Here is a 9,977-nt window from a genome sequence, read left to right as displayed (position 1 = left end):
TTTTATTGAAGATTTTTGCATCTATGTTCATCATGGATATTGGCCTGAAGTTTTCTTTTCTTGTTGAGTCTCTGCCGGGTTTTGGTATCAGGATGATGTTTGTCTCATAAAATGATGTGGGAAGGATTCCCTCTTTTTGGATTATTTGCAATAGTTTCAGAAGGAATGGTACCAGCTCCTGTTTGTATGTCTGGTAGAATTTGGCTGTGAACCCATCTGGACCTGGGCTTTTTTTGGGTGGTAGGCTCTTAATAGCTGCCTCAACTTCAGACCTTGTTATTGGTCTATTCAGGGTTTCAACTTCTTCCTGGTTTAGGCTTGGGAGGAGGCAAGTGTCCAGGAATTTATCCATTTCTTCCAGGTTTACTAGTTTATGTGCATAGAGTTGTTTTTAATAATCTCTGATGATGGTTTGAATTTCTGTGGAATCTGTGGTGATATCTCCTTTATCATTTTTTATTGCATCAATTTGGTTATTCTCTCTTTTTTATTAATCTGGCTATTTTATTGATCTTTTTGAAAAACCATCTCCTGAATTTATTGATTTTTTTGAAGGGTTTTTTGTGTGTCTATCTCCTTCAGTTCTGCTCTGAGCTTAGTTATTTCTTGTCTTCTGCTGTTTTGAGCTTTTTTGATCTTGCTCCTCTAGCTCTATCAATTTTTATGATAGGGTTTCAATTTTAGATCTCTCCTTGCTTCTCATGTGGGCATTTATTGCTATATATTTTCCTCTGGAGACTGCTTTAAATGTGTCCCAGAGATTCTGGTATGTTATGTCTTCGTTCTTGTTGGTTTCGAAGAACATCTTTATTTCTGCCTTCATTTCATTGTTTATCAATATTCAAGAGCAAGTTGTTCAGTTTCCATGAAGCTGTGCGGTTCTGAGTTAGTTTCTGCATTCTGAGTTCTAAATTGATTGCACTGTGGTCTGAGAGACTGTTTGTTATGATTTCCGTTCTTTTGCCTTTGCTGAGGAGTGATTTACTCCCAATTATGTGGTCAATTTTAGAGTAGGTGTGATATGGTACTGAGAAGAATGTACATTCTGTGGATTTGGGGTGGAGAGTTCTGTAAATGTCTATTAGGTTTGCTTGTTCCAGGTCTGAGCTCAAGTCCTGGATATCCTTGTTAATTTTCTGTCTGGTTGATCTGTCTAATATTGACAATGGGGTGTTAAAGTCTCCCACCATAATTGTGTGGGAGTCTAAGTCTCTTTGAAAGTCATTAAGAACTTGCCTTATGTATCTGCGTGCTCCTGTATTGGGTGCGTATATATTTAGGATCGTTAGCTCTTCTTGTTGCATTGATCCTTTTACCATTATGTAGTGTCCTTCTTTGTCTCTTTTGATCTTTGTTGCTTTAAAGTCTATTTTATCAGAGATGAGAATTGCAACTCCTGCTTTTTTTTGTTCTTCATTTGCTTGGTAAATCTTCCTCTATCCCTTTGAGCCTTTGTGTATCTTTGCATGTGAGATAGTTTGTTTCCTAGATACAGCACACCGAAGGATTTTGGCTTTTTATCTAACTTGCCAGTCTGTGTCTTTTGATTGGGGCATTTAGTCCATTTACATTTAGGGATAATATTGTTATGTGTGAATTTGATACTGCCATTTTGATGCTAGCTGGCTGTTTTGCCGATTAGTTGATGCAGATTCTTGATTGTGTTGATGCTCTTTACCATTTGGTATGTTTTTGGAGTGGCTGGTACTGGTTGTTCCTTTATATGTGTAGAGCCTCTTTCAGGAGCTCTTGTAAAGCAGGTCTGGTGGTGATGAAATCTCTAAGTACTTGCTTGTTTACAAAGAATTTTATTTTTCCTTCACTTATGAAGCTTAGTTTGGCTGGATAGGAGATTCTGGGTTGAAAGTTCTTTTCTTTAAGGATGTTGAATATTGGCCCCCACTCTCTTCTGGCTTGTAGGGTTTCTGGCTTGTATAGAGATCTGCTGTGAGCCTAATGGGCTTCCCTCTGTGGGTAACCCGACCTTTCTCTCTGGCTGCCCTTAGCATTTTCTCCTTCATTTCAACCCTGGTGAATCTGACGATTATGTGCCTTGGGGTTGCCCTTCATGAGGAATATCTTTGTGGTGTTCTCTGTATTTCCTGGACTTGAATATTGGCCTGACTTGCTAGGTTGGGGAAGTTTTCCTGGATAATATCCTGAAGAGTATTTTCCAGCTTGGATTCATTCTCTTCGTCACATTCAGGTACACCTATCAAACGTAGATTAGGTCTTTTCACATAGTCCCACATTTCTTGGAGACTTTGCTCATTCCTTTTTACCCTTTTTTCTCTGTTCTTGCCTTCTCGCTTTATTTCATTGAGTTGATCTTCAACCTCTGATATCCTTTCTTCTGCTTGGTCAATTCGGCTGTCGAAACTTGTGCATGCTTCGCGAAGTTCTCGTGTTGTGTTTTTCAGCTCCATCAATTTACTTATATTTCTCTCTATGTTGTCCATTCCCATTAGCATTTCGTCAAATCTTTTTTCAAGGTTCTTAGTTTCTTTGCATTGGGTTAGAACATGTTCTTTTGGCTCACTGTAGTTTCTTATTACCCACCTTCTGAAGTCTGATTCTGTCATTTCATCACATTCCTTCTCCATCCATCCTTCTTCCCTTGCTGGTGAGGAGTTGTGATCCCTTTCAGGAGGAGAGGTATTCTGGTTTCGGGTGTTTTCATCCTTTTGTGCTGGTTTCTTCCCATCTTTGTGGGTTTATCCACCTGTTTTCTCTGTAGTTACTGGCTTTCAGATTGGGTCTCTGAGTGAACTTCCAGTTTGTGCATGCTGAAGTTACTTCTTTTTCTTAGCTTTCCTTCTAATAGTCTGGCCCCTCTCCTGTAGGACTGCTGAGGTCCACTCCAGGCCCTGCTTGCCTGGGGATCACCTGCAGCAGCTGCAGAACAGTAAGGGTTGCTACCAGTTTCCTCTTCTGGTATCTTTGTCCCAGAAGGATGCCCGCCAAATGTCAGTCTGTTCTCTCTTTTATGAGGTGACTCTTTGGATATACAGGGGTCAGGGAGCTGCTTGAGAAGACAGTCTGCCTTTATTGGAGCTCAAGTCCTGAGCTGTGAGCTCTGTTGTTCATTCACAGTTGCTGGGCAGGTACGTTTAGTCTGCTGCAGCAGAACTCATAAACTCCCCTTTTTTTTTCCCCCAGGTGCTCTGTCCCAGGGAGTTAGGGCTTTATTTATGAGTTTTCGTTGTGCTGCTGCCTTTTTTTTTTCAGGGCTGCCCTGCCCAGTGAGGAGGCAGCCTAGTCACTGTGTGCCTGCAGAGGCTTTGCTGAGCTGCTATGGGCTCCGCCCAGCTGCCATGTGATCTTCCCTGCAGTCCTGTTTATATGGTTGTAGTTAGAACTGCCTTGGCAATGGTGGCCCGCCTCTGTTATGGCGGACTCTCTATGTAGCGGCAGGCTGCCTCGGCAACGGCGGGTTGCCTCAGCGATGGTCAAACTGCCTTTGTAGTGGTGGAATGTCTCAGGCGGACGCCCCTCCCCCACAGAGCCGGACTGTCCCGGGTTCAGCTGTGCTTGCTGTCAAACTCTCAACCCAGAGTGTTTTCAATTACTGTGTTTTTTTTGGGGGGGTTGGGTGGAGTGGGTAGGACCAGCTGAGCCTGATCACCTGGCCCCCTCACTCAAGAGTCTTTTTTTGTTGTTGTTGTTGTTGAACGGTCGACCCTCTCCCAGTGTTCCAGCCGCCTCTTGAAAAGGCGCCGGGATCTCCTGTGCCGCGACTCACTGAGCTGGCTGAAACAGCGGCGCTGAGATTCCCGGCGGTTTTTTTGCCTAGGAATCTCCTGGCCTGGCTCGCTATTACAGATGAATGGGGGACTCTGCCGTCTCAGGGCTCCAGTCACCAGCTAAGAGGCCACCCGGACCAGTGTCTTTTGTACGGAGAACAGCCGCACCAGGGCGTGGGCAAAGCATCCGCACGAGCCGAAACAGCCGCACCGGCCGAAACAGCGTGCTGGCAACCCGTGGGGTTCCTCCGCCTGGGAATCTCCTGGTCTGTGGGCAATAAAAATCCGTCTGGAAATGCGGCGTCCACTCACCCTCTGCACTTTCACTGGGAGCTGCAATACTGAGCTGTTCCTAGTCGGCCATCTTGCCCCAGAGTCTTATGTTATTCTTAAGTAGGACTTGGGCAGCAAACTCCAGGGTAGAAGACTGGAATCAACCCAGCTGCTTCATGTGGAAATGCTGGTTTTTTTGGACTCTAGTTTAGCTTAAATTGTTTCAAACTCAAGCAGGCCATGAGATGGACCCTTTTCCTCCCCCCAGTTCTCAGACTCACCAAGATCTTCCCCACATTTCACTCCTTTCTGTTACTTGCCCTGGGTCATGTAACCAGAGCAAGCCCATTTGCCCTGGCTGACTGCTGATCTGACTTTGGACACCTGCCCTGGCCTCTTCTGCCCAAGCAGGTTTGGCTCTGGCTATCCCTGACAGTGGACGGTACAGGAGGGAGTGACAACCTTCTCAACCACTTCAGTCACATGGAAGAAGGGGAAAAGTGAGCTTGCATTTGTGTGCTGATCTTTTAACAGTGATCCTTCCCAGTGACACACAGGCCCAATCAGTGTTTTCACATGTGCCTTCTTCCTTCCTGAGAATCAGGAGAAAGAAGAGGTCAGGCTTGATTTCTCACCTCAAAAGACAGCACATAAACACTTGCAGCCATTCTCAGAAGCATTGGTTTTCTGTTGGGTTGTTGCCTGTGTCAAATCAGCTAGAAACAGATGGAGCAACAACTGACTTGCTGAGAATTACACACAATTCATGTCCCCTCCCTTTCCCCCTGCCACTCCTCAGCTATAGATCAACCTGCAGAGAGTGACTTCTTAACTCTTGAGACACTCTTTCCTCTTGCTTAATGGTTCATGACATGTTCTTCATTTTCCTCCTACCACTCTCCATATCTCTGCTTTTTTTTTTTTGGCTGGCTTATTCTCCTGTATTTGGCCATTAAATGTTGATGTTTCACCAGTCAGCCCTAGGCCCTTCTGTCATTATTCTTTCCCTAAGCAGTCACAGCCATGTCCATGGCCTCACTCATGGGCAAATCCAACATTTTCATCTCTACCCCAGTTTCTGCTGTTGAGAACTCGATCTGCTAATACCTAATTGCGTACTGGACATCTCTACTTGGATGTCTAAAAAGTATTCGAAATTCAGTATGTCCAAGATTTATTTCATGTTCTTCCTCCGAAAATGCTGTTTACTATCTTAACAAAAGGCATCACTGGCTGGGCATGGTGGCTCACACCTGTAATCCCAGAACTCTGGGAGGCCGAGGTGCGTGGATTGCCTGAGGTCAGGAGTTCAAGACTAGCTTGGCCAACATGGTGAAACCGTCTCTACTTAAAAAGCACAAAAAATTACCTTGGTGTGGTGGCAGGTGCCAAGGCGTAGAATTGTCAATCTGTTAAATTTTATTAACCATTCTGGTAGGTACATCATGGGTTTCTGTGTCTAACTGAGGTATATGTCATACACAATAAAATACAAAAATGTACAGCCTGAAAGAATAATTTACATATAAATGTATCTTTGTAACCACTACCCAGATATAGAATATTTCCATCACCCCAGAAAGTTCTCTCATGCTCTTTTTCAGAAAGAAGCTGCTATTCTGTTCACACTGTTTTTGACTTCGACCACTATCTGTGTGTTTTGTTTGTTTTTGAACTTCACAGAAATGAGCTCAGATAGTATGGACTCTACCGTGTCTGGCTTCTTTTGCCCAGCATAATGGTTTTTTGCAATTTATCCAGGTTGTTAGTTACTTTTTTTCTTGCTGAGTTCTGTTGTATGATTATATTACAACTTTTGTTTGTTCATTTTCTTGATTATTTCTAGGTTTTGGATAGTGTGAATTAAGCTGCTATGAACATTCTTATATATACTTATTTATCTGGGGTATATATCTAGGAGTGGTTTTCTGGATCATGGGGTAGGTGAGTGTTTAATGTTATTAGAAACTACAGAACAGTTACCCAAAGTGATTGTACTAATTAACACTCCACTTTGGTTTGAATTTGCATTTCTCTGATTACTAATGAGGTTGAACAGCCTTTTAAAATATATATATATATTGGCCATTTTGATGTCTTCTGTTTGAAGAGCTCATTGAAGTCTTTTGTCTAATTTTCTGCTGGGTGTTCTTTGTTTTATTGGTTTGTATAAGGGATAAATATATTAATCTCCTCCTCTCCCTGCCCCATATCTGTGTTGCAGGTATGTTTTACTAGCTAGTGGTTAGCCTTTTTATTATCTTAAAGGTATCTCTTTGCTAACAGAAAAAATTTTAATTTTTAAATATTATGGATACATAATAACCATACATATTTTTGGGGTGGATGTGGTATTTCGATGCAAGCATACAATGCATAATTATCAAATTAGGGTAGAGTACCCCATCACCTGAAGCATTTATCATTTCTTCATGTTAGAAATATTCCAATTCTAGTTTACTAGTTGTTTTGAAATATAAAATAAATTACTGTTAACTGTGTTGCCCTATTGTGCTACTGAACACTAGACTTACTCATTTTTTTTAACTGTATTTTTGTACCCGTTCACCCATCCCTCATTTCCCACTTCCCTTCCTGTCCTCTACTCTGTCTACATGGATTCAATTTTTTTCTTTAGCTCCCACATATGGGTGAGGACATACAATGTTCATTTTTCTGTGCCTGGCTAATTTCACTTAACATGATGCCCTCCAGTTTTATCCGTGTTGTTCCAAATAGCAGGATTGCATTCATTTTGATGGCTGAATAGTACTGCATTGTGTTTAAGTAGCACATTTTCTTTATCCATTCATCTACTGATGGACACTTAGGTTAATTCCATATTTTGGCTATTGTAAATAATGGTGCAGTAAGCACAGGAGTGCAGAAATCTCTTCGATGTACTCATTTCCTTTCTTTTGGGTGTATACCCAGCTGTGGGATTGCTGAATCACACAGTAGTTCTATTTTTAGTTTTTTTGAGAAACCTCCACATAGCGATTGTACTAATTTACATTCCCAACAACAGTGGGAATGTTGCCTCATCTGTCACATCCTCGCCATCATCTGTCATTGCCTGTCTTTTTGATAAAAGCCATTTAAGTTGGAGTGAGATAATATCGCATTGTAGTTTTAATTTGCATTTCTCTGATTAAAGAAAATCTTAATTTTAATGTAGTTGAACATTTCTGACTTTTCTTTTGTAATTAGGAGTTTTTGTATCCCTGTGTGAAGATAATGTACATTATTTTCTGTTATAGTTTGCCTTTCATATTTAAATCAATCTCTGGAATTTTTGTGTGTGTGGTGTGAGATGGGGTCAGTTTGTTTTCCTAGATGACACATGATGATGATACAATGATGATGATGATGATGATGTTGTTGATAATGAGTTTAGTTCCATTTATAGAAAAGGCCATCCCTTCCTGCTCTGTAGAGCTTCCTTGGACACAAATCAGGTGATTGTGTATATAAGGATTTACCTGCCTCTTCTATTCCTGGTTTCCTGAGAGCTTTTCAGAGTGGGGTGTTGGCCAGGTCACAACTATTTTCATAGTAACACTTGGTGATTTTTTGCCTCAGACTGATTCTCTCACAAGTGTATGATAGGCTTTTCCAGAAGCCACATGAAATGCAGTGTTGCAACAGATTGAATGCAGAAACAGATAAGAGAACCAAACTGTCTCCCAAATAAAGAAGATTTCCAAAAATGTCAAAAAGAGTACCACTCTTCTCACTCATTTTTTTAAATTTGTTTTGGAAAACAGTTATTTTTCATTGAAGTATTATTTATGTTAGTATATAATGGATTTTTTGTTGTTTTAAATGAATGAATTGATATTTAAAACATTCCTGTTTTGGCTGGGCATGGTGGCTCATGCCTGTAATCCTGGCACTTTGGAAGGTTGAGGCGGGAAGATCACCTGAGGTCAGGAGTTTGAGACCAGCCTGGACAACATGGTGAAACCCTGTCTCGACTAAAAATACAAAATTAGCGAGATGTGGTGGCACATGTTTGTAATTCCAGCTACTCGGGAAGCTGAGACAGGAGAATTGCCTGAGCCTGGGAAGCGGAGGTTGCAGTAAGCCGAGATCATGCCACTATACTTCAGCCTGGGTGACAGAGGGAGACTCCATCTCAATACATAAATAAATTTTCTGTTTTAATTTCTAATGTGATAAATATAATAGCTCTAACCCATGTTAACTAAAACATTTTAGAATCTCAGTAGTTTGCAGGAATGTCAAACCGAAAAGTTTGAGAATCACTTGTCTAGTTTTATGTTTTGATACTCAAATATATGGATAATAAGTCTTAGTTATGTGTGGCCCTGGGCCCTGTGCATTTCCACATGCATTTTATAATAGTCTGTGATGTTCCACAAGAATACCTGTTAGGATTTTGATTGGAATTGTGTTAAATCAGTTTGGAATAATTGAAATTTTTAGTTACACCTGCTATAATGGGAATTTCAAATCTTTGTACTATTGAATCTTCTGATTCATAAATGTTTTTTTCTCCATGATTTTGGTCTTTTTTTCTCAATATTATTATATAATTTTCTGTATAAAGGTTTTACACATTTTTCAAACAATTTTTGAAGGAAAAAAATTCTACTTAGAAATGAACTGGCCAGGCAGAGTGGCTCATGCCTATAATTCCAGCATTTTGGGAGGGAGGCCAAGGCAGGAGGATCACTTGAGCCCAGGAGTTTGAGACCAGTTTGGGCAACAGAGTGAGACCCTATCTCTACAAAGAAAAAAGTAAGATGAACTTAATAATTAACAAGAAAATCAAAGATACTTCTGAAAAATAAAACTTTTACTGATGCTCATAAAAGAATTGAATATTAGAGATGTGTATTAATTTAAACAAAAGAATAAATGTTAAAACATATTTTGTTCTTGAACAGGATAGCTCTTACATTGATAAGATGTCAGTATCCCCTCTAAGTTGCCATATTTTATATTGTTAGACACTTTTTTTTTTTTTTAAACCTTTTATGATTTCTAAAGTGAAGATATACCTTAAAACTGATGATATCTTCCAGGTACTTCTGACCTTGTGGTAATTGTGAAGTTAGGCTAGGAGCACCTTGACCAATTTATTTTACATAACGTTCCTTTCATTATAAGCACAAGTCGGATGTGATATGAAAACAGAAATGTTTAAGTCTAAAGAAGCTCTTTCAAGTGGCATAAAATAATTGTGCATCTTAGGTTGAAAATATCTTAAATTTAGTGAAACACGCCAGGCACAGTGTCTCACGCCTATAACCCAGCACTTTGGGAGGCTGAGGTGGGAGGATTGCTTGAGGCCGGGAGTTTGGAGACCAGCCTGGGCAATATAGTGAGATGTCATCTCTGGGGGAAAATATATACATACATACATGTATACACACACACACACACACACACACACACACACAATTTGTGAATTTAAGGTAATCCCAATTAATACCTCAGTAGGCTTTTCAAAACTTGATTCTAAAGTTTATATGAAAGAACAAAAATGAATATTTTCACAAAAATTACGAAACTCTGTTCATGAAGAAGGGGGTATTAGTGCTGTTAAATATTAAAGTATTTGAAGCCAAACCAATTTGAGCATCAGATCACTGGCACAGAGTTGAGAGCCCTGAAGTAGCCTCATTTATAGGAATGTTTTGTGTGGTCAGCAGTGGTATATGTGATGAAAATAGTGAATTCTTTAGTAAATAGTGTTGGATGAACTGAGTTGCCATTAGGGAAAAAAGAAAACTAGCTCGCTATCTCACCATTTTTTTTTTTTTTTTTTTTAAATGGAGTCTCCTTCTTGGCCAGGCTAGAGTACAGTGGTGTGATCTCAGCTCACTGCAACTCCACCTCCTGGGTTCAAGCGATTCTCCTGCCTCAGCTTCCTGAGTAGCTGGCGTTACAGGCACCTGCCACCACACCTGGCTAATTTTTTTTTTTTTTTTT

Source organism: Sapajus apella, unplaced genomic scaffold (genome assembly GCF_009761245.1).
Source record: "Sapajus apella isolate SASKATOON/1434 unplaced genomic scaffold, GSC_monkey_1.0 scaffold42, whole genome shotgun sequence".
NCBI classification, from domain to species: domain Eukaryota; kingdom Metazoa; phylum Chordata; class Mammalia; order Primates; family Cebidae; genus Sapajus; species Sapajus apella.
This window is presented reverse-complemented; position numbering follows the sequence as displayed.